This window comes from Dermacentor albipictus, chromosome 1 (genome assembly GCF_038994185.2).
Source record: "Dermacentor albipictus isolate Rhodes 1998 colony chromosome 1, USDA_Dalb.pri_finalv2, whole genome shotgun sequence".
NCBI classification, from domain to species: Eukaryota; Metazoa; Arthropoda; class Arachnida; order Ixodida; family Ixodidae; genus Dermacentor; species Dermacentor albipictus.
In genome coordinates this window covers 418,785,585-418,811,547 of record NC_091821.1, presented here as the reverse complement: position 1 = coordinate 418,811,547, position 25,963 = coordinate 418,785,585, and the positions used below count along the sequence as shown (strand labels likewise).

The window sequence follows — 25,963 nt, the reverse complement described above, 5'->3', positions numbered from 1 at the left end:
ACAGATTCTGTGCCCAAAGGGATCGCTCAATGCTATTCCGTTCACACACGTGCTCAAATTTCACGAGGTATTTGGCCATATCCTCTCCGACGACAAAGGGTGGAAGTTGATCGCGTATTCTTGGAACATTAGAAGTGAGACTAGGCGCCGGCGAGTTATTTCGGATCTCCAACTCTTTCATTTTAAGCTCGTGCTCACGTCGCTCCCTCTCTCTCCTTTCCTCCTTTTCCTCCTCGCGAAGTTCCTTTTCTCTCCTTTCCTGCTTTTCCTCCTCGCGGCGTTCCTTTTCTCTCCTTTCCTGCTCGCAACGTTCCTTCTCCTCCCTTTCCCGTCGTTCATTTTCCTTCCTTTCCTGCTCGCAACGTTCCTTCTCCTCCCTTTCCCGACGTTCATTGATATCCGCCCAGGCCTCTGCGGCTTCCTCAGCCGTTACGTCCCCAGTCCTCATGACCTCAAGGATCGCATTCTTTCTTTTGGTTGAGCCCAACTCAATGCCCAACTCCTCACAAATTTCGAGAAGTTCCTTCACCTTGTACTTCTCCATCGTTCACACTGTCCTCCTGCTGTTAATCCCTTTTTGAATATACCTGCCGTACGCTACTATAACACTACTAGTAAGACATATGCAAGTATTTCACACACTGCCCTGTTTACCCCCTCAGCATCCCCTGGTTTTCAAAACACTCTTACTAGGCTTGAAACACACAAGGTTATCACAATGCAACACCAAATCCTTCCCTAAGCTACTATAACCTGTGTCAGAGAAAGTCTGGTGTTTGAGGTAAACTTCAGGCACTCACCGCGCCGAGGTAGCTGATGCCGGTCAATCCCGTAGCTGCCATCCAGTGTTACGACATCCAACCGGTGCCAGCAGTGTTACGAACTTTCACCGCTGCACCACGATTACGGCTTTGTGGTCCCGTAGCGCTCGTCACCCGTTTCGTGACAGAGCGTTGGTAGCGAAGACTCCGAGCCTGGCGTCGATGAGAATAACAAAAGGGACTTTATACATTATATACAGGTTATCATACAGGACATGAACGGGTCGGCACTGGGGCCGAGTGCTCACAACAAACGCGACTGTTTTCGCACGACGACGTCCGGCGAAAACGCGTGACACATCTCACCCCAGTCGGGAGCGACACTGTCTCCCGGTGGGTCGGCGGATCCTGTTTTTCAGGCAGCGCGTCGCTGCTTTTATAATCCCCGAGGAACCATTGTCACTCAAACGGACCAATACAAAGTCAGCACACGACGGTCGTCCGAGGGGTCCAACCAGCGACCGCGCTGGCCACCCGGTTCAAAGTTCGCGCGCGCGGTGACCTCCAGGCAAAGGGAGGTGCGGCGCCGGGCTGTCTGGCACACGCGGACACGTCCAAACATGCGGCTCGCCGAGGCTTCTCCCGCAGGATCCCTCTGCCTGACGGCTCAGCATCTTGACTTGTGAAGGGAGAATTAGGGCGCTCGCAGGATAGATTCTGCATCTTGCAGATTCGGAATCCGGGCTTGTGGTGATGGCACAACATCAGTTAGGTAAGCTTCTCGTACTTGGGCCGTTCGGCAGAGGAATGGTCCTCGAAAACTTCTAGCTTGAGTACTCAGTTTATGCAGAATGCAATGTGTGGAGCTTCCTTCTCTTGCCGCCCTCAGCTTTTGTACGAACTGGAAACGAATTGAATTAACCGGACTGTACGGGAGACCTGGTCAAAATCGACGATGTCACGGCAAGCAGGTGCTGGAACTTCCGGCAGGTGTCACCACCCGTCCATTCTGTCCTGTCCGTTCTGGTTCGCAAACAAAGTCGCTTCTCACGGTGAGAAGCGCTTCTTTCGCTATTGTACAGAACCGGTATTTTACCAGTACAGTCTAACGTAACGCTGTTATTCAGCGTCCTTTCAACCCTTTCATGGCTAGCGTTGACCAGAAGCAACAGCTCGGATTTTTTTTTTTTTCTGGTCGACTGCTGCGAATTGACGCACACAAGCCCAATTTGCTGATAAGCCAGAGTATGCTGAACCTCGAGAGGAGAAACAGAGAGAGCGCTACCAGCTCATTCTGATTGGAGAACGAAGGACGAATGCTATCACAACAACAACAAAAAAAAAACTTACTTTGGTATGTCTCGGACCACGTTAGTACAGCGACGTGTGGCAGTCATGCAAGCTCATAATGCTCTGTTTAAGCGTGATGAACCCGCAACAAGTGGTATTGCTCTGGGGCGACAATGGGCTCGTGGGCTATGTGCCCACTGCTACGCGCGCAGGCGCGTATCCTGACACGTGGGTAAAATATGGAGAGGCGTATGTACCGCGATATTCGGGTACACGGGCATCGCCATTTTAGCTGCTTTTGCTGCTATACAAAGATGACCAGGATACATGTTGCTCTGACGGGTTCTTTAGAGTGAAAAAAATGAAGGAATATGCTAGTCGTTATACATTTGTTTCAAGGGCCCCTCACCAGGCCACACAGCAAAGTTTGGTTACACGCTTGTAGTTGTTACGTTTCCTCTGGGGAGCATTCTGCCGTAAAAGTTTTTCAAATTCGTTCATTAATAGTCCGGATACGAGTATTTCAGCGCCGCGAACCCATGATTTCAGGGAGCGAGCATCACCGACAACAGCGGCACGCCCTGCACGTTCCCCCGTCTAGCCTCCGCAAGCGAAATTTCTTCCCTGCGTTGGAGGAAGCAATGGCATTACGCCAGTTTCAAACCGCCACTTTTCCGAATCTTGTCTCTCTCAATAAATTCTACCCACACTGTTATGCAGATCGTTGCCCTGGCTGTGGCAGCTCGCCCACAATCTTCCACGTCACGATTGAGTGCACTGCAAACCTCTTTCCTCCCTTGCCAACTCTTTTTTACCACCTACGCAAAAAATAGCTGTGGGACGATGCCCTCCGCGACGGACCTCCCGAGGTCCTCCGAGCTGTGATACAACGGGCTCGAAACACCGCCGGAATCATCTTAGGGACCCTGGACTGAAGGTTCCTCCCACACTGCTCTCGCCATTCAAATATTACTGATAAAGATGTTTTAGTCCCTGCGTTCTCCCATACCGGAGTTGGAGGATCGCGTGATGCATACGTCACGGGCACCGCCATTCTCTTTTTTTTATCTCTCGCTTTCTTTTTAATGTCTCGGGTTTTTTGTTGTTGTTGTTTTTTTTTCTGCACGACGCATTTCCGCTAGCGGTCAGTTGCGAGGTGTTGCGTTTGTCTCGTTTTCAGAACACGAGAACGCCAGACTAGCGGTATAAGTCAGTGCTACGAGCACTGAGGCAGGCGCGACAGGATAAAAGAGCATGATCGCGGCGCTGGAACGCAGTACAGGGAATGACAGTTTCGTTCCCTGCGCGCGCGTCTGCACGACATGGGAACAAGCAGACAACACGGACGTATATCTATCTTGCTACGGTACGAGTAAAACAATGACACGCATACATTCGGTTTGCAGGTTTTGTTGTTTCTCTGAACTTTAATGCGTCTGCTGAAGCAACAGGTCAAACAAAAAATTGATGTTGCCTAGAGTACTTCTCGAAGTAACGCGCCACCATGAGCGGCGTCAGAGCACTGCCATCTACGTAGGCGCACATGTCAACAAGTTCGAAATGGCCAGAACTGGCGAGGGGCCCTTTAAATCTTTAGACGGGGACGACAGGGACAAGCAGATGGCTGACATTATTGTTTGCTGGCCGGCGCTTCATATTCCAGTCATTACTCCGGTTTCTACAACACTCAAAAATGGTCGATAACATCTGAACTGATCTTTCCCCTTCGTCCCTCCCCCCGCCCTGATGGATCCAGTTCATGGGGGCGGAAACTTTTTGAGGTTATTTTAACAACAACAACAACAACAACAACTTTCTTGTAGTGTGTTTTTGTTATATGTTAGGTTAAAGGAAGGAGAAGAAGCACATTTCCAACGGATTAAAAAAATGTCAAGACGGGATTTGGAAAAAAGAAATATCGGACATCGAACTCTACAGCGACCCTGAGGAGGCCGAAAATCAGACGCTGCGGCCTATTCCGGAGCACTTCTATTCAAGCAGATCGCCCGTCCTGTATAGTCCCGAAACTAACAGTCGTCTACACGAGGTACGACGGCGTAAACCGCTGAATTCCCCTCTCCCCCCTTCCCCCGGAAGAAGGACACGTTGGAGGCACTGCCCATCCGGAAACACTTTTAATTTGTCCGCTTCGCCAAATGCAAGGTGCATTTGTGTCTTTCCACCAAGCCACAACTGCTCCAAAGCGTTCCACCAATAGTATATAACCGCAAGTGCGTAGTGCTGCCCAACAGCAACACTTCATTGTCTTTCTCCAAAAAAAAAAAATTTTTTTTCTACAAATCGCATTTCTTATGTGCTGTGTGCTCTAGAGCAATCGCAACATTTTCATTTATCGGTTTCATTTGGCAAAGTTTAGGGCATCAAAGGGTCTTTAGCTTAACGTTCGCGCATGCCTCCTACCGCACTGCTGAGACATCTACATACAATAAGGAACGTCGGCGTTGACGGCGCTAACTTGTGTAGTTGTCTTCGATCGAAGAGCAAAGAATGCTTATACTGCAATGTGCAAATGCGTAGAGTCGCAAAATTGGCAAAGTGTTTGAAGACTTTATATAACTCTTTGTAATGCGGTCCCCCACACTATTATGGGTATATTCTTATAAAGCCTCGCAGTCTTTTTGCTGAACAATGTATATCACATCATTCGGCTGAGCGCGAAAAAGTGCGTGCGCGCGTGCATGCAGACCCACTCGGACCGACTGACAGACTGGAATGCCTGATTGTGTGTTAAAGAGAGAGGGAGAAGTAGCGCAAAAAAATGAAGTCTCAAAGAGCGATAATAATTCCAGGGGAAGAACGGTTTTTCACTAACAAAAACGTATACAATAACCAATGCGCCGTCGACATATATCTGTTCAGATCTAACAGGTCCATCTGACAAGCGTTTTCGACCACGCTCACAATTCAACTTTTTTTCTTTTCGCTCATTTTCCTCCAGCGCAGACTAACGGTCTGAAAGCTTGAGCTTCTACGTATTCCCTGTAAAACTCCTCTCCTCCTTGAACACAGGAGACGACGGGTTACAACTTAGCAATCAGCGCAGACACAGCCGCCCTATTGCTTTCCTTCTTTTAACTCCCGTTATTCACACACACGCGGTCTTTTTTTTTCCCTTCCTCTTTCTTTGCCGCTTTTCTTTTTCTGCTCCTTTTTTTTTGGCGAAGCGATGTGGGCACGGATAAGCCGGCCGGAGCATCGATCGCAGCGCACACGCGAGCCCTGCCTCACGCCCGGCTACCGGATACACCCAGGACGCCAAAGGCGAGCTTCTCGCACACGGGGACCATCGCTCACCGAGGGAGACACGAGAGCGGGCCCAGGAGACGCGCAGCTTCGTCCGCCATCGCCTGCCTGCCTTGCCGTGCGTAGTAGTGCTCGTTACACCCGCCCCGCGGAGGAGGAGGAGGAGGAGGAGGAGGAAACGGGCGAAAACAAATTCGCCGAGGGGACGCCACGCGTTGTATACCTACAGCGCCGCTTTCGCGATAGCGCAAGCTAACGCGAGGATGTGCTACAACGGCACGAAAAGTGACGAACAAACATTAAAAAAGAAAAAAAAGAAATCAGGAAGCGCTCCGAGACGCCCCCGCATGTGTTTGCGCGAAGCGGTTAATGCGTCACTTGGAAGGTATAACCTGTCTTTCACAAGAAAATGCGCCTATACACAAGAATTCCCGTTGCGCTCTCTCTCCCTCCATTCCCCCCCCCCCCCTTTAGAAAGCTAAATCTTCCACTATGTGGAGACTATTTAATACTAAGCCTCATGACGTATACATAGCGTCGAAGCGGCGGAGCAACGTGAATGGCCGCGGTGCCACGAAACCCAAGACAAGAGAAATCGAAAGCTGCAGTGTTGCTGCTGAAAGAAAGAGAAAATTAATGGTCAGGCCTTGCGCCAGAATATATATAAAAAGAAAAGAAAATAAGTGCAGGGCCCGGTTGGATGAGATATAGAGAGAAAGATAAAAAAAATATGGGGGATGAGGTGAAGCGGGAATGCTTTACGGAAAGCTATACGCGATCTCCAAACAGCACCGCGTCGCTGACAGCTGCGGCGGATGGCCCGACGTTCTTCAGAGGCTACGCAGGAAGTTACGCAAAGTCTCGCTTATATAGTAAGTGCGGCGATCTTAAATCGATCGGCTGCAGCCAAGCACCGCATTAGTATAAGAGCCTCGATCGAGTTCGGCAGCGATACGCAGAAAACAAATGAGCCCTTTAATGACTCGCATAAGCGCCGTTCAACTTGCTTGTTAGATGAAACAAAAAAGGACGCGGAGAAAAGGGAAGAGGCTGTACTGCGATGTGGGAATACATACAAAGTGCTCGCCTCAAGAAGACGTGAGAGCAAGAACCAATGTATCGCGTAGGCTTTTGTATACAGCACACGTCAATAAGGGGCCGAATTATTTTCCTTTTCTTTTCCTACCTGTTAAGATTCTTTTCATTTCTGATCACCCGCCTCAGCCAGTGACCGTTAACTGGCGATAACGTGGGCTTGGTACAAATACGAGCTACTGAAGAAAGACAAAATGCGCGGAAAATGAAAAAAAAAAATTACATAACCCCTTCAGGCGCCAATAGTTTGTGCCCACCGAGAAATTTTAGCTTCACCTGGTTTATTTAATTAACTTAAATTCGGGTGTGCGCCAATAGGTTCTGCCCACAGAGAAATTTTAGCTTCACATCGTTTATTTATATTAATTTAAGTTCGTGTGTTTTACGAGTCAAAACCTCCGGGTTAACTTCGACCACCTGGGTTTCTTTAACGTGCACCCAAACCCCGGGTGTTGTTGCACTTCGTCCACATAGAAATGCGGCAACACCTTTCTTGCGTCTCGAGAATCATGAAATGCGTAAAGTTGTAACAACGGACTGACAATTTTTAATTATTCAGTTAATTTCACAAAGTTGACAGAATGTGGACTCCATGTGAAGACTCTCCAACAGGAGTGTCAGATGAAAGAAGATCAACCATTGCATATCTAGGTTACTCAGAAAGAACCTATCCAGGCAGTTTAATAAACAATGCTCCTGATGTAAAAAAAATAAATAACGAAAAACGATGAAACAAGTGAACCCGCCACATGAGATACTGACGCCCAGAGAAGACATGAGACATAATCATCCAGCTCTATATTTTCGAACTCGTTTTAAGGCATAGATTTTCAAACTTGCAGCACAGGTCCAATTAGAAGCGTTTCAAAATGTATGCGGCAGGTTTTAAATACCATTATTGCTTTTGATTCACTAACTTCGCACGCACAACAGTGCCCGCATCGCCTGAAGGGAATAAAATACGACCCCACCTGGAATCCTGCGCGCACGTGCACACACTGAGTCTGTGCAAATATTGTACAGGAACGACCGCACACATATCGACCCCTAGCATGGAAAGAACAATCCTTGAAATTATGTGCCCGTACTTTGTATAAATTCGTTTCATTTACCGTCAGCCCCCGCGATATAGCTAAGGGGATCGAACTGCGCCAAACATGGACTGCACTGTATTCTAAAAGAGCCAAACACTGAACTGAAGAAGGCTCAAGAACTTTTACTGAATCACAAGGGCAGAAATGCCAAAGAAATTATCTGTAATCAATGACGTCCCACCAGCACACAAACTCTGGAGTTTCGGAGAGAAATTCAAAAAATTCAACTTTTACTGTGATTGCCTCTTAATAATCAACATTTCTTCAGGAACACTTTATCGATTTGAAGTGAACTAACGACTCTCTTTAGCGTCCCTTCAACGACGGGTGAAAGAAAGAGAATGGAAGATGAAACGGAAACGTCGTGAAAAGTACGGCTGCCGGACACCGTTTAGTTGTCAAGCCGAGCTGCTTATCCACGAGGTGGCGCTGTTTCAACTTGTACATTTCAATGGGACGCCACAGGGCCCACTACGACATTTCCTTCCCTTAAAACAACCACCATAAAAAGAAGGAAACAACGGCAAAATCGTGAATGAGGAAGCCGAAAACTGTGATAGGAGAACTCTACTCGGTCGCCGTATAAGCTGCTTCCGGCGGCTGTGTGCAGTCGACGCCGGCGCCATCAGCGCTTTTCAATCGGTTGACGCAGGTGTTGGACTGTCAACTACACTCTCGGAGCACGCGATAGCGAAAGAACGGCGCAATCGATCGTTTTATTGTCGCATCGAGTTTCGGCGGAAGACGCCATCTGCGGAGCGCGATCACGGCGATCGGGCCCCCCTTTACGGTCGTTTAAGGCCTGTATATACGGCCTGAAGGACACGTTTGTCCCATCCACCGCTCGCGTCCACCTGCAGGCGTCAGCGCCACGGACATTATGTTGCAATTTGCTATCGATTCAGATAGGAGGCTGCAATTAAACTTCCTCCGTTGAACCTCGCGTCTCCATGGCGAGAAACTATACGGAACTATGCCACTATGTTAGCTAACCTTCCAATCAACTTTTTAAGCACTTTCAGGCGATCACTCTGAACTTATCATGCACAAGACGCGATTGTCGCTACGTGCCTGTAATTATATATCCCATAACGAGAGGGCAACGCGTTTGAGACCATCTATGGCGGGTGTGTTTCGGCGTTGCGGTACTCATCGACATTTCGCAAATTACAGCATCCAAGCAGCAGGGTTGTTATGATACAACAGGTCGCGAAACAATACGAAATATACTAATAGGACAGGAACGAGCGTACTGCAACAGCACTTGAGGCACCAGGAAAGGGAAATTTAAAATTGCACTCTGCTCAACTCTTCGACGACGGGCTTGAAGAGTACGTGCAGAGCGAGTTTCGGCAGCACCTAAACTGAAACGCATCAGTGAAATCCGTGACAGCTCGGACATTTCGATCGATTGATTGATTGATTGATTGATTGATTGATTGATTGATTGATTGATTGATTGATTGATTGATTGATTGATTGATTGTAGATAAGGCTATACGAGAAGACAGTAGAATGCTCCATGGTCACCCCTTGTAAAATCACCCACACCTAAATCTAAATAACTACACAGCCGGTTTTTTTTTCTTTCTTTTTGCCCGGATCGAAATGCGGCCATGAATCGAGCACACTACTACGTGCTCAGCAGAACGCAACATCTAGTCATAGCCAGCGCGCAACCACGGCCGGTAGAAAAGCTGTATTGGCCACAGGAGCTCACGACGCTTCAGTCGTTATGCAAGCGTACAGTCGAGCAAATGGGTCAGAACATCCACAAGAGGTAGATGGTGTTCACGATAACTGCAAGTATGACGGTTCAGCCAGCATGGGAATAATGGTTTGTGCGTGGATTTGCCTAAACTTCGCCCTTCTGGCTTTCGAACCAATTATATATGCCGCTCAGCAAACTTATCATCTTCAACAACGTATTGCGTTGCAAATGAAATAATTAGCAATGACTGCGCGTGTTCGTAGCCCTACTAATGGTCTTGCCGTGTTCAGAAAAGAACTATGACTGCTGGGAAAGTTTGGAATATAAAACGTAATAAATAGCACCAGAAGAACCTCTGAAGCAACAAGCACGAAGATCACCTAAATTCATGTGCTAACTAACCAATGTTCCTTACGGTACAGCTGAACCATCGCAGCGCCTTATATAGTCCCATCGGGTACCGTATCTACTCGATTCTGGGCTGACCTCAGGTGTTCGACGCTCGTCGCACACATCGACATCGCTTGTTTCTTTGTCACCGATCTCTTCCTACATAGCACTACCACCAGCTAGAATCATGGCCTCCAAGCTTGGCGACCTGAGGTCTCCGTAGCCTCCATGCAATGCGTATGCTAAAGCAACGACAACACCTGACGATAATGAAGATAACAATGTAAACTTATGTTTGTTGCAAGTACTGCTACTTCTCACGCTACATTTTCAGTCTTCATTTGCTTTTCTGTTCTGACAGCTTTCATCATTGATAAATTCCTACACTGCATTAAAGAAGGTCAATAATCGTTAATTAGTGCGCGATTTTTTTTTTCTACTCTGCGGCAGCTGCGCATATTGATGCCGATAAAATGGAAGAATGCCCCAGTACTCGGATATCTGAAATCCGGAGACCTCCAATATGGCTCGCCTCGTAGCCCACAGCGTTGCATTAGAACTTAGAACTCAGTTAAGCAATTAAAAACCACTGGAAATGTCGGCGAACAGCGCTGCGAAGCTCTTGGCAGGCCGCTTCTTGCCTCCCGCAAGATGGCCGCCGCCGGCTTCACCCCAGCCCATAGGCCGGTATAGGCGACTTCCACTCCAGCAGTTTTAACGCGACAACATTAAGGGCCCCGCGTCGCAGAAAATCCGGCGTCAACGTTGTGCGTCCAGCGTCGACCGTCGTTACGACAAAAATCATTTCGAACCACGCACACCTAACCACGCAGGCTCTCCATGTATTGCAAGGAAATTAGTGAACTAAGTGAATTTCTCAAGGCAAAATACGTGCGAAAAAAATCGTAAAGTACAACTTACACACAACCTAAAGGCATGATAGGGTCAGTTTGTGATTTGAATATACGAGAAAACGTAATTCTGTTACACGGGAACTCAAAACTCAAACCCCTTCTCCAGCGTTTCTATATACCATTCATTGAGCGGCCATGGCTTCCGATTTGTTGAAAGGCCATAAAGCGGCGCCCTCGGTTCCTTGCAACACCTCCAAATGGCACTCGTCCCAGCCGCATCGCGGCCCACACAAGAGGAACGCGTTTCTACTAGAAAGCTTGCCTCCCCGCATAGCGTTCGCCGCGGCGTTTTAAGGTAAACATTGCGGTTAGATAAGCTGCAGTTGCCGGGAAGCGTGAGAAGCAGTTGGGGACCTTTGAATGATATCGTGTTCAACTCTTAAAGGTGAAGCTTAAGCGTCTTTCCAAATTTTCTTTAACCTCCTTGGTTTGGTCTCATTCGGGCTTGTTTCGATTGTCATGGTTCGCTATTGTTTTGTAATCTGATCTTATGCGCGACACGAATTGTGTAGTACTTTCTGGAAGCCACGCAGCACCAGCGATGACACTGGAACCTTCGACGAGTCATGTATAAAAGCCGATGCGCTTGACCCGCAGATAAGATTTTCGACGATCTAAACACGACGATCTCTTTGCCTCAATATATCGCGAAATGAAAAAAACGCATGGACCTGCGCTCAAATTTCGCATTACGGAGTATCGTAATGGTCGGTGATTTTTTTTTTTTTTCTGAGGAGGATTATTGGCCTATATCCGAGTAAATACGGTAACTCTTGTGGGAAACGCTATGACCTCCGCAGTTGCTCCGGTAACACGGCTTTGCCGCGCAGCAAACAAGAGAGCCAGGAAGCGAGCGAGGCCTCGGCCACGCAGCTGCGCAATCTCTGGCGTTCAAAGCGGCAGATGATGCGACAAACGCGGTTGCAACAAAACGGCGGCAGGGTAAACAAAAGCGCGGCCGCTGCGGCGCGACCTTCCGACAGCCGCCGACGTGGCACCCACGACGCTCGTTATTAGGCGCCGAAAGCTGACGACGCCGCACTAACGACGCCACGGGAAAGGGTGCTCACCAGAGGAAGCTGGCCGAGCGCGGCGGCAGTACCCCAGCGATTCGGTATATACAGTGGCGTAGCAACAGGGGGGGCCGGGGGGCCGTGGGCCCCGGGTGCTAGGGGCCAGTGGGGGGGTGTCATATAAGTCTGAAGACACCCCTCTTTTCGCCGGCTATACCCCGGGTTGGGGGGAGGGGGGGGGACAGAAGACCTATGGGCCCCGGATGCCGGACTACCTAGCTAGGCCACTGGGTATATACCCACAAAACGCGATGTGCGGACGCGAATGGGAGCACTTACAGGTCCGCCGACGCATAGATTTTCGAAGATAGACAAACTCTATACACCATGGGCTCCTCGCGCGTATACTAGGATGACACTTGGAAAGTGTGCGTTGCACGGATATAGCATAAGACATTCGAATTCGGTACTTATAGGAGATCTCGAAATGCCGCACCCGCCTGTCGTCGTCAACGTTACCGCAGGCACAGATGATTGGTGCACGATTTACGTGGAGGCAAGAGGAATGAAGAGTTAGGAGGGAGAGTAAGAAACGACAGTCGAGCGCTCAACCTGTCGTTTCTTACTCTCCCTCCCAAGTCTTTTTTATGCGAAGCATATTAACGTAGGTTCGGGCCTTCGCGCGACGCCCGGCGGTGGCCACCATTGACCCTGAAGTGGGGTCACGTGACATGACGTCACGTGATGACGTCACACAGGCTGCAGATGGGGCCTCATATCGCGCCGTCGGTCGCCTCCCGGCGGTGGCCACCATTGACCTTCAAGTGACCTTCAAGTAGGTCACGTGACATGACGTCACACCGGCTGCAGATGGGGCCTCATATCGCGCCGTCGGTCGCCTCCCGGCGGTGGCCGCCGTTGACCCTGAAGTGAGATCACATGATGTGACGTCACGTGATGACGTCACACCGGCTGCAGATGGGGACTCATATCGCGCCGTCGGTCGCCTCCCGGCGGTGGCCACCACGCTTCGGTTCGCACCGTCGCGCGCGACGCGGCGGCGGCGCCACCATCGCTGCATCACGTGATATGTGACGTCACGCCAGGGATGAAGCGGCGCGCGCCCGCCGTCGCGTCAGTCTCTGTGCCCGCAACCGCGCCAGCGTCTTTGCGCCGGGCGTGTATGCCGTCAAGATGCCTCCAAACGCTAAGGATACGCTAAGGTTAAGCCCAGTGGATGCGAAGCATCCACTGGGCTTAACCTTGATAAGCCTCCAATTTTTTTATTTTCCTTTTGGCGCCACAATGTATTCATTAGTATTCACTTGCATATAGAAGTGCGCACTAACACTAAAGGGGGCAAACGCAAGTCAAAGCTCATGTATGCCTCTTTTGCAGTTCGTGCACGTTTCAACGAGTGTGTCGCCTTTATATACAACAACAATGGGCAACCAACTATAGCCCGCCATCTCCTCAGTATGTCAACGCATAAGAAATTAAGGCTCCCAGCTATCGCAGCGCCGCACGCGTTATATATGAAGTACGGACATTAGACTGCCGCACTTCTTGTATTTGTCGATGGCCTTCAAATATTTACGAAAGATCTGTTCTCGGAAAAGCGCGAGAAGACGGGAACTGAATAAGGAAAAGAATGACAGCGCCGGCTATCAACTTAATAACTCAAGAGAGGAGACGGCGCTGTCTCGTCTCTTCGGCCACGTCCAGTCTCTTCGCGCTGTTCCGAGAACGAACCAACACCGAGTCGCTCAACTTTCAGTATAACCGCAGCGCGCTTTACGTGTCTGCGGTGGCGCAAGCGCTCTCTGCGCGAGTAACACTATCGATCCTCTAGTTATCTGACTACATTTGACGTCGAAGAAGACGTTTTCCTCGCGCGCGCGTCTACGGCCATGGAGCAGGTCGCACGTGTCGCAACAGCACCGCGCCCGAAGGGCACAAACCCATGCAGTAGACGTGGGACAATTCGTGCCAGCACGCGGCTCCTTCCTCCCCAGGCGGTCACGCCGCTCGGCGGCCATCACGAACGTCTCCAGGGAGGGAAGAGGGCCGTCTGGCTGACGCGAAGGGCTTACGTCACCGTGGACGGCCATACAAGACGTCCCACGTGCGCGCGCCAACCGTCCGTCCCAGATAGGGGGGCCCCCGTCTGATTACGACACCGAACGTCTCACGCCGCAATACAGTCCTCGTTCTGCTTACTGCGCTGTACTGTTACACAAAGGAAACGAAACGAAGACACACGTGTGCGCAAAAGTCCTTTGTATAAGAGTGTAGCGCAGCAGGCAGAACGACGCGATGCCAACTAGCCCCGGTCGAAGCTTTATTGCGACACAGTACGCGCACTTTAAGCGGCCGCTGGAGCACCGGCTGGGATGTGGAGTGAAAAATCAGCCAATCGCCCAGAGAGGTTCGTAACTCCCAACACAGAATCAGCTGCACTCATCAGTTCTATTGCAGCCTTATACTTATATACAACGCCAATGGGCAACCAACTATAGCCCGCCATCTCCTCGGCATGTCAACGCATAAGGGAGGGGGGGGGGGGGGCGCATTCATGTGGTGGCTGTCACGACGGCGGTGGTGTGCTACACATATAGGACTAGCGAAAATCCGCGTGTCGCAACTTTTCAATGGCCAGCGCACTAGTTTTCCTGCAACGCCTCGCGCGGTGTATGACCGAAGATGGTGAGCGTGACGCCGGACAAAAGGAAGGAAGGAAGGAAGGAAGGAAGCAAGGAAGGCGCTGTAGCGACAGATCAACGGCGCGCACACGTAAATATAATATATGCACGTGCACCCGCCTCCCGCCGGTACACACGGGCGTCTGCGGGGGGCGGCATGGAAAAAGCGTAGAGCGATAGGCCAACTTATAGAGAAACGTAAGAAATGCGTTCCACTTGGTTGTCGCTCACTCGGAAGTGCTACGAAAGACCAGCATAGCGCGGCCATAAACCACTTCAGTTCCACGACCACGAGCGCCTTCCCCGTTTTCGAGGCGATGTTTTGGGATTTATCTTCAATGGCGAAGGCATCTCTTAAAACGAATAATTATCTCAACTACTCTGTTACAGATGAGTCGACCATCCACGAAATCCCACAGAACGAGTCAATCGCTCAGCGAGCAACTTTCCAGACGGCACCAAAAGGATCCCCCTCGTTTCTGAGCCGAGAGAAGCCTGCGATGCGGTGCTACGTACGCGCCGAGCCTGTCTGGCCGACTGCGGCCTACACACGAGACAAACGACCGGTCATTTATAATAACCGACGACGACGCAGCAGGGAGAACAATAACGACACAACAAAAGCGCCGCGCAACTAGCGCGTCACTTACTTGACGTCCAAGCGGGGTAAAACAAGGCTCTCCCCTTCGCGACGTCTGCCGATGCTGTCGCCATATCCACGCGGGGAGCACACGCGCAAGCCGCGTTTGTCTCCCTCGGGTCAACGGCGCCGCGCGCGCGCGATCGCGTCAAAACCGAAAGCGACGCGTGCTTCGCGAGCACGCCTAGCCAGTCGCCGCGGGCTCTCACATTACGCCGTCCCTCGGCGGAGGCTTCCCCCCCCTCCTTCTCCCCCCCCCCCTCGTTATTTCTTTTCCGCTAGACGCCAGCGCAATTCAATACGGGGGAGGCAGCAGCCCAACAGCGGCGTCTGCGTCTCGGCCATGCACAGCTCCATCAAAGTCTGCTGCAGCAGTTCTCGCGGCTGCTGCTGCTTCTGCCATCGCCGCGTGCTTGCTTAGTTCGCTTCTCAAAGCTCCTCCTCCTATTCCCTGGCACGTCACCCGCCCGTTTCCCTAGCGACGTTAACTTGAGGCGTCATCTCGGTATTTTGCTGCTTCAGCCTCCCCCGGGCCCTTATTCAGCACCCAAAGGGGGGTAACGTCCTCTTCTCACGCAAACTCGAGCGCTTCGTATGGTTAACTTGCTTGCTTGCAACTTGCTGTAAACTTTCCTTGTGACGGTTTTCATTTATCCTAACCAAAAAAGTCTCAAACTTCACGAAGAGTTGCTGCAGAAAACTTCTGCCGATGCTTCGCCAAGTGACGCCTCGTTCTCTTACCCTTCTCTCTCTCCGTCTCCCTAACTTGTCTTGTCTGTGACGGAGCCAAGCATGTGAGCGACACGTCAATACAACAGGGATGCGTCCAACGTGCTTAATCATATCAGCGATGCGTCTGCCACTTATAGAGCGGGCATCGAAGGGCTGCGGCGTTCACCGAGGGAAACGATCGTAGTGCGACGTACGCACAACGTGCCCCCGTATGGGTATTGAGAAAAGAAAACGCCGTTATGCGACGTACCGCCTCTGGCGGAAAAGCACAAAAGGCCCGCGGCAAGAGTAGACGGTTTATCTCTCGCCAACGCAAGAGTAGTGCAAATTAGGTTCCAGCGCCACGCTTGACAAGACGAGAGAACAAGAGGGTAGAAGAAAGGGGGCGGGGCAGGGGGGTCCATATGCTTTGTCACACCAGCAAGTGCAGGGTATCAACCTGAGTAAGTCCATCCGCGCACGTGCCTACACATCCCATTTCGGCGAAAAATGGTCCGTGACGGTCTCCCGGGGGGTATTGTGCAGACAGCGCGTGTACCGGCGAAGCGGCGCGGTGTATATAGACTATAGGTGCGTGAGCGCGCACAAAAAGGGGAGCGCTTCGCAACGGCAGCGGCCGAAGACGACGAAGACGAGGGAGACGGCGTCGGTGTTCGCGGTGCGCACACAGGAACATCGAAAAAAGCGGCGAGCTGCGTACACGTTTCCCCGCGCGACGCGAAGCAGCTGAAGCCGAGTCGCTCGTTAGCATCGGCGCTAATTGGAAAGCTGCCGCCGCTGAAGTTACGACAGCGCGGCAGAATAGGCGATAGGGTACGGCTACAGTATATACGACAGCAACGAAACGAGACGAAAACGAATTAGACAGTCTCCCAAGTCTCACCACAAAAACCAAAAAACAATAACAATAAATAAAAGATGTAGCAAGAAATGACGGAGGACGCATCGGAGCACTTTGGGAAATCGTCGAGCGTCAGCACGCGGCCGCCGACGACGCTTTTTGGTGGTCTAACGTAAGTCAGGATTTTAGGCAGCCTTACAGAATTGCAATACCGGCTCCGTCGCGATATAAGCAGGAGCAGAAAGCACTGAGACCTCAAGCCTATGTAAAACAGAGCAACGCTGCTGAAGCTGTACAGAGCCCCAATTAGGGGTGAATTGACAGCCTCATATATAGTGTTTGCAAAGTCGCGCTTGCACGAAACAGCCGCGGCCTTAACCGGCCAAAGTTGTGGTCATCGCATCCTCCGGCGTCGCACTCGGCAGGCGGTATACATGCACGGGCTGCTTCAACTGCGAGCGGTTCCTCGTAGAAACGTAAGCTTTGCGAATCCGGCCCCCTGATTCGCTCACGGCGGGCGCCGGCTTGGACAGCGCTGCACCGCACTAGTCCGAAGGCGTTCAGAGAAAAGTCGGCGGCGCGCGGCACGGCGAGAAGCAGTGAAGCGGTGCTGCAGCAGCAGCAGCAAGCGCGAGAGCGGCAGAGGATAAAAGCGAGCGACAAGGCGCCAGCGATGAAAACGTTCGCTGAAAGCTCAGCCGGCGGCGGCGGCGCTAATTGCGTTAGCGCATGCGAGTCATAACGCGCAGAGAGTGCGCGAGCGCCTGCCCGCGCAAGCCTCCATGCAGGGAGTTATTCACAAGGGGAGGTTATTCATTCGTCGCGGCATTTGCGCAGCGCGGGGGCAAAGGGGCCGCGTCGACGGCGAGCTGAACGCCGCACGGTCCCGCCGCAGGCGCTGGGACGGAGCCAACGCGTGTGGTAGCACGAGAGTGGCGGCAGCGATACGCATTGCAGTTACGGTGGCGGACAGATCTGCTGGAGCTGCTGCAACGTTCTTACGCGTTGAATAAGGCTCCCGTTGGGGCTAAGTGGAGAAGCATTGTCAAACTGCGCTGCCTAGATTTAGGACACAGGAAAACGGGGGGGGGGGGGGGGGGGGGGGGGAGCATAAAGGAGAAAGCGTTTCTAACGACAGGTTTACTGCGTGAAGAAACATACTGAAAGCAAATGCATGCATGCATGTTTGCACGCACGCACACATACACAGACAGCGAGATAGAGGGAGAGGGGGAGAGAGAGAGAGAAAATTGGTCGATCCAACGCACTGTGGAAATCGATGAAAGCGAAGCTTTGTATGCTGTTTGCTTTGATTGACGAGGCAGAAGTGTTGAACTATAATTAAATTATGGGCCTGTTTGTAATTAAATTAAAGTTATAATTGTATGCATACATTGTTTACATACATTCGCGGTCTGCACCACGTTTCGTTGCGTAGCGAAGACGCTCCTGTTCCGCGCGCCGCTTCTTTCGAGCCTGTGTACTGAGTGTATTCGTGGCTGAGTGCATGCTTTGGAGCCACTTTGCTGGCGCGTGTTTACGCACTCCTTCTGTACACGTGTCCAGCACGCTGTCGAGACGCCCGCACCAAGCGCTCTCATCAGGCTATGGCCGGTTGTAATGTTTACACTATCACAGCCCAGCACGCGACCTCAACCACCCAGCACCTGCATTTTTGTCGCACAGGAAAGCAGGCACAGCACGCGCGCCATACGCACAAACTGTGAAACGCTGCCGCGGCGTCGCCGGTCGGGATGCGCGGAGGCGAGCGCCATCTGGTGGTGTTGCAAGGAACCCACAGCAGCGCGCGCGAGCAAGACCACAGCAGCAGCAGCGCCCGGAAAATCGGGAGAAGAGGCAACGAAAGCTTGGCTTCAAAAAAGAACGGAACGCGTCCACATGCACATGTCGTGTGCAGGTGATGAAATACGCAAAATAAGATGCACGAGACAATGAAAGAAATTATTGAACATAAACTCACACGTGTAATCACACGTGTAAACTCATAAACTCGCACATAAAATCACACGTGTAATCTTATCGCCTAAGGCAACCCTTCGATTTCCAGTTGCGGAAGCGAATAATTACTACATAAAGTATATTTAGACATGCTCCGGATTTTTTTAGTAGCCAGAGATAGAGACAACGTCCGTAACCTTTAGCGGCCAGTCGCGCGGTAATTTTAGGTGTATTCGCGGGCTTCGCTCATGCTTGGAAAAACACTTATGCGGCACGTATTGAGAAACAGAAAGCTGCATCTGGAGTTTTTCGTGTTTCTCTGCAATTTTCTCATTGACGCTTTTAATCTACTTATAATATTTGAGAAGTTTTAATTATTTCAGACTAATTATGCAATTAGGCGGAACGCAAAAAAAAAGTTATCTGAGTATCTCCAAGCGTCGACAAATAACATTACCCTGGTTTGTCCAGTTATGTGGCATTTGCATATTTTTAAAAGTTTGGCTGGTTACCTGGGACACCTTACACAGGCCAACTGCGAGCCATTGTGGCGGTGCTCGGTCACGCGCGTCAGCAGTGAAAGTTTCTGCGGTCATAAAGGTAAATTCTTATGGTTATAGTTAGAATAAACACAACAAACTACTGGTTAAACGGCAACGCTGACTAAGAAATGTTTGTAAATGCCAAAGGTGTACCTTTACTACTGCTGAATGCTGAAGAAACACAGCGACAAGGAGGTGTTTATCGCAATACAGCATCAGTTATTCGCACAGAAATAATTTTGTATACGCGCATCCCATCACTCAACGACAAAGTTGGCAAACCTCAATACGGCAAAAAAAAAAAAATGTTTCACCGATGCGCGACGCTAACGCGAGTATAGAATACGAAACGTACCTACCTATTTTAAAACGTTTGGCCAGTAATCTACTGTGAGCACAAAGTCAACGCTGGCCAAATGAAAAACAAGCCTCTTTCACGGATAACGGGAACGAATTGTCAGCGGGGTTAGCTATTTCAATGCTAACATCCCCAGTCACAATCATGGAAAGATTGGAAAGCGGAGATCAGCATAATGGACAATCATACACATCATTCATCGCCGTCGTCATAATGGGCAACAGTATGATCATCACATAACGGAGCGTAGTCAGCATAGTCATGCAACTATGTTGCTCCAACATAAGCAATGTAGCAATGTGTGCCACATGATGCTGATGATTTATTGGCATTTAACTTGAAACGAAATGGTGTCAAATAGACATCTATATGGCTCCAAGTCAATTAGTTTTCCTGAAAATGAATTTTAAAAATTGGTTGCTTTCTCGACTCATGCCTGTCAACTGGCCACCCTGTGTTTGTGACATCGGTGACTACACCGCCGCTGCCACTGCAATCGTCGCTTAAATCACCGCTGTCTATTTTGGAAACTCTGTAAAAGCTCCCCCTGTCGTCAAAAGACATCGTCGGCTTCACTTCTTCGGCGTTAGCGCCAAGTGCACTGCGTGTTTAGCACGCGTTCTGCGTGTTTACATTATGTTAATGTGGGACCTGACGTCATCGACTCGTGTCGTCACACGGATCAGCTACTCGTTTCGGTATCTCGTTTATTGGCTATTTAAAATAATTGATGAATTTCCAAGCAAACTCAATCACCCTGCCGGTGAAAGGACTGTGAATGCCATTTAAAGATGACAGCATCCTAATATGGCAAAAAAAAAAGAAACGCCGGAGTTGCCCTTTAAAGCTTTTATGCCTACTTTGTACCGCTACCCATACATGTAACGAATCTTGTACTATCAATCTCTCGCCCGATGCTTTTCCTCGAATACTCCAAACGTATTTTCCTTACATCGACTGCAGACCAGTTGACGCTTGAATTCCACTTAAATACAAGCGTTTCTGGTAAGTGTACGTTACCTACGGGTCTTGCTGGGTACCATGACAGAGCACTGTGGCGCCATCTATGCGGTCCTAAAACGCGTACAGCTATTTTGAGTCCTAGTTATAAAAAATGTAAGCAAAATGCTCATGGGAAATAGGTCCTCCCCACGTGATAGACAAGCGGTAACATCTAGCCACCGAGAGCGCAAGGAATATACATGCACGGGAGGGTAGAGCGGTGGGCGGGCGGCGAGCAAGAATCGTGGCGAGAGTGCCACTAAAAGCTAACATCAACAAAGAAAAAAAAGCGTCACAGTTTCGCGAGAAAGGCGAACCATCGATTTCGATAGCAAATTAGCAGACAGCCATACGAAGTAAGGATGGCATTTTTATCGGACGTGTCAACTTTTAAACATTCGCTTGTTAATTAAATCAACAAGCCTGCTGTCAGTGCGCACGGCAAACACGAAGACATCACATTCTATGAACGCGAGCACTCGCTGTCGAAAGGCTGGCGTGAGCAAGCGAGGCAGCAGCAGCGAGCGACGTGATCTTCGTGCTGCCCATCGATTCAACGCAAGCTGAGCGCCGAGAACACACGGCACGCACAAAGCCACGAGCCGTCGCCGCACCTAGACTCTGCCCCCAACGCAGATCGCTATCAAGATACGGCCGCACGACCGAGCGCAGCAGCCACATGCGCAGGTGCAGCCGGAGTAAAACGCTGCCCCCCCCCTCCCCCGGCGCCTCGCAACGTTGGGTGCCTCGCGCGCGACGGAAGACTGCGCGCTTCCTCCCTTTCTTTCACGCTGTTACGGACTTTTGCACCGCTGCACCACGATTACGGCTTTGTGGTCCCGTAGCGCTCGTCACCCGTTTCGTGACAGAGCGTTGGTAGCGAAGACTCCGAGCCTGGCGTCGATGAGAATAACAAAAGGGACTTTATACATTATATACAGGTTATCATACAGGACATGAACGGGTCGGCGCTGGGGCCGAGTGCTCACAACAAACGCGACTGTTCTCGCACGACGACGTCCGGCGAAAACGCGTGACACATCTCACCCCAGTCGGGAGCGACACTGTCTCCCGGTGGGTCGGCGGATCCTGTTTTCGAGGCGGCCTCCTCGCCGCTTTATAATCCCCGAGAACCATTGTCACTCAAACGGCCCAATACAAAGTCAGCACACAACCGGTCGTCCGAGGGGTCCAACCAGCGACCGCGCTGGCCACCCGGTTCAAAGTTCGCGCGCGCGGAGACCTCCATGCAAAAGGAGGTGCGGCGCCGGGCTGTCTGGCACACGCTGACACGTCCAAACATGCTGCTCGCCGAGGCTTCTCCCGCAGGACACCGCTGCCTGACGGCTCAGCATCTTGACTTGTGAAGGGAGAATTAGGGCGCTCGCAGGATAGATTCTGCATCTTGCAGATTCGGAATCCGGGCTTGTGGTAATGGCACAACAGCATCCCCGCCCTCAGATAAGGCGCCGGGAAGACGAGCTGCCTCCACGTGGCTCGGATGCCGGGCGCGCACGTTCGTCAGGCTCGTCCAAGTTCACGTCCAGTGTCGGGACGCCAGGTAACTTCACGTGCCCAGGTCCGACTCGCCAGGACAGGAGCTCTGCTCACCGCGTTGTCGCCAAGGCACCTCGACCAGCTCCGCTCTGGTCGTTCCTAAGACCTTGCTTCTCGCCACTGGTCCCGGTTGGTCGTTCTGCAGCTTGCAAAACCGACCGGCAAAAGGCAACACCCAACACGAACAAGTGCCCTCTGTCTCCCGTCAAACACCAGACAAGGCCATAATCCAAATCAACCTAACTAAATCGCTATCCCCTTTTGCTCCCGCTGCAACAAGAGGCAGGTGTACGATCTAGCACACAAGGCTCAAACAATCAGTTTTCAAATTAACAACCCACCAAAATAGAAACAATTAATAATCAGCAATAATAATGACAAATAGAATGGTCCCCTTGAAATCGCTTTGGACCGAAAACATACTACTGAGGAAGCAAATGAGGTCATTCATTTTTCCCGGCGATATTTTCGCGGAATCCGAAGCTGCTTATATTTGCGACCCTGCTTATCCGTGTAGCGGCGGTACAATAAGCCAGATTCTTTGCCAAATGAAACCCTCTTTTTTTTCACTCCCCGTTTTACGCTCTTCCTCAGATCGGCTAATGAACAGTCTTCCTGTTGCTCGCGAATCCGAGTTTCCCTTTCAACTGCAGCCTGCTCCTGCCAGCTGGCGGAAACCGGAGCGAGTGTGGAGCCCGCGTCGCCTAATTGCGGCGTCGCGTCTATATCGCGGCTAGCACTGCTCGCGTCACTCCCACTCACCTCCAAGACCCGCTCGCCTAGGCCAGCCTCCGAGCTCTGCCTCTCCCGTGACTGCTCGCCACTCAAGTTACCCTGATCGGTCCCTGTACCGCACCGCTGTTCGCTCACCGACGCTAAGTCAAGTTCCTTCGACAGCGGGCGCGCTTTGGATCGCGTGGGGGCCATGTACGCCACGTCGGCAAAGAATGATTTGCCGTGATCCCTCAGCAGCTGCTCCGAGCTATTTGAGAAGAGGTAGGAAAATTGCTCCGGGAGGGCGGCTGACACAGCGGCTTCGGTGTTAAGTTTCCCAAATTCTCCTTCAATGATAACCGTTGCGATCGGTAAACAGACACTCTCCTTCTCGGCCACTTGCCGTATCCTAACGCACTCTCCCATAAAATCACTCGAGGAGACGAAAGACGGGTGAACAACGTCCATAGTTGCTGCAGAGTCCCGCAGTGCTCGGCACTTCTTGCCGTTTACCTTAATTTCCTGCACATAGGGCTCCAATAGACGTATGTTCTTGTGAGTTTCCTGTATCGTTGCAAAAGCAATTCTCTCTGGGCAGCTTGCAGCGATGTGCCCTTGCTTTTTGCAATTGTAGCAGGTTAACGGTTTCCGTTTTTCAAAAGAACGCGTCATTTCGTTTCGCTGTTTCGGACCATCGGCATCATTCTGAGATGCATTCTGGCCTTCCCTTACAGTTTCTTTGGTAAGGCATTCGTCGTCCCGAAACTCGCGACGCGTGATTTGCTTCCGTTCGTCGGACTTCCCGGAAAACCAATCTCTCCTATCAGCTTTTTCTACGCGCACTGCCTTGCTGTGCAAGCTGCGGCGTGTGTAATACTCTTCCGCTAACTCTGCTGCCTTGTTTAGCTTAACATCCTTTAGCCTATCTTGCAGCCAGAGCCGGACATCCTCATCAATGCAACGGTAGAACTGCTCCAACGCGATGCATTCGACAATTTTGTCGCGGTCGTCGTAAACCTCTTCGCCCTTCAGCCATTCCACCAGGTCGGCTTTTAGACGAAACGCGAAGTCAACATTCGACTCCTTACCCTTTTTTGCATACCGGAACCTCTGCCGGAAAGCTTCGGGCGACAATTTGTACTTCCGCAGTAGCGCTTCCTTCACATCACTGTAGCTCTCAAACGCCTCTTTCGATAAGCAAGTTATTACGTCTGATGCCTCCCCAGGAAGCAACGCTAACAGATTCTGTGCCCAAAGGGATCGCTCAATGCTATTCCGTTCACACACGTGCTCAAATTTCACGAGGTATTTGGCCATATCCTCTCCGACGACAAAGGGTGGAAGTTGATCGCGTATTCTTGGAACATTAGAAGTGAGACTAGGCGCTGGCGAGCTATTTCGGGTCTCCAACTCTTTCATTTTAAGCTCGTGCTCACGAATCTCTCTCCTTTCCTCCTTTTCCTCCTCGCGACGTTGCTGTTCTCTCCTTTCCTCCTTTTCCTCTTCGCGACGTTCCTGTTCTCTCCTTTCCTCCCTTTCCCGTCGTTCATTTTCCTTCCTTTCCTGCTCGCAACGTTCCTTCTCCTCCCTTTCCCGACGTTCATTGATATCCGCCCAGGCCTCAGCGGCTTCCTCAGCCGTTACGTCCCCGGTCCTCATGACCTCAAGGATCGCATTCTTTCTTTTGGTTGAGCCCAACTCAATGCCCAACTCCTCACAAATTTCGAGAAGTTCCTTGACCTTGTACTTCTCCATCGTTCACACTGTCCTCCTGCTGTTTACCCTTTTTGAATATACCTGCCGTACGCTACTATAACACTACTAGTAAGACATATGCAAGTATTTCACACACTGCCCTGTTTACCCACTCAGCATCCCCTGGTTTTCAAAACACTCTTACTAGGCTTGAAACACACAAGGTTATCACAATGCAACACCAAATCCTTCCCTAAGCTACTATAACCTGTGTCAGAGAAAGTCTGGTGTTTGAGGTAAACTTCAGGCACTCACCGCGCCGAGGTAGCTGATGCCGGTCAATCCCGTAGCTGCCATCCAGTGTTACGGACTTTTGCACCGCTGCACCACGATTACGGCTTTGTGGTCCCGTAGCGCTCGTCACCGTTTCGTGACAGAGCGTTGGTAGCGAAGACTCCGAGCCTGGCGTCGATGAGAATAACAAAAGGGACTTTATACATTATATACAGGTTATCATACAGGACATGAACGGGTCGGCACTGGGGCCGAGTGCTCACAACAAACGCGACTGTTCTCGCACGACGACGTCCGGCGAAAACGCGTGACACATCTCACCCCAGTCGGGAGCGACACTGTCTCCCGGTGGGTCGGCGGATCCTGTTTTCGAGGCGGCCTCCTCGCCGCTTTATAATCCCCGAGAACCATTGTCACTCAAACGGCCCAATACAAAGTCAGCACACAACCGGTCGTCCGAGGGGTCCAACCAGCGACCGCGCTGGCCACCCGGTTCAAAGTTCGCGCGCGCGGAGACCTCCATGCAAAAGGAGGTGCGGCGCCGGGCTGTCTGGCACACGCTGACACGTCCAAACATGCTGCTCGCCGAGGCTTCTCCCGCAGGACACCGCTGCCTGACGGCTCAGCATCTTGACTTGTGAAGGGAGAATTAGGGCGCTCGCAGGATAGATTCTGCATCTTGCAGATTCGGAATCCGGGCTTGTGGTAATGGCACAACAACGCGCGCGAGATTGAGCCGTCGATGGTAGGCTCCCCTCGCACGCTTTTACTCGCACATACAGCGTATAGGGCCCGTAATGACGGTGTTATCGCCCTTGGACTTTATACGGAACAGCACGGCAACGGCAAAATGCGCATTCTGTGTCCATATGATGGCTATCACAATTAAAATGGCTTGGGAGGTCCGGACACCGTGGATGCCTACTTACCAAGGGCTAAGACGCTTACAGGCCCCGAAGGAAGGGAGGTGAGGCGTCAGACAAGTTTGAGTTGCCGAGACTATATTTACGAACATGTCCAGCGGAATCCAGCGGAACCCCAGGCGAAATTTCCCAAACCACGTGGTGAAAAAAAATGTAATGAAGGACGCGCTAGTTTAGGGTACTGGAAATGAAAGAAGTTCAAAGCTTCACATTGAAGTGCGTGCAACAAAATTAATACGCCAATAGCTCCTCCGGTTCAGGCGGAGCCGCTTGCCGTTTACTTTGCCGTTTCTGGTTTCCCCGCCTCTATGCGACGCTGGGACCACGTAGGTTACAAACCGTAACGCCGAAACGTAGGGGGCAACACAAGCGCGAAACTTCTTCGCTGAGCAATTACCTTTAATACTGCGATACAAATTGTGAATTGTGAACTAGAGGGGAAGGAAAGAAAAACTGCAACGGAGCACGGTGT

At 51.0% G+C, this 25,963-nt stretch overlaps 1 protein-coding gene across 2 annotated transcripts in view; it reads right to left on the bottom strand.

Annotated features, from left to right (window-relative positions):
- The window catches only part of Pgant5 (polypeptide N-acetylgalactosaminyltransferase 5), a 343,624-nt gene that overhangs the window by 199,948 nt on the left and 117,713 nt on the right, over nt 1–25,963 (bottom strand). The window contains exon 1 of one of the 2 annotated variants that reach the window (XM_065429902.1): nt 14,885–15,031. The exons of the other annotated variant lie outside the window; for it this stretch is intronic. The gene's annotated coding sequence lies outside the window, so the exon portion shown is untranslated. Of the gene's footprint in view, nt 1–14,884; nt 15,032–25,963 lie in introns of those variants that run through there. 2 annotated transcript variants of the gene reach the window in all.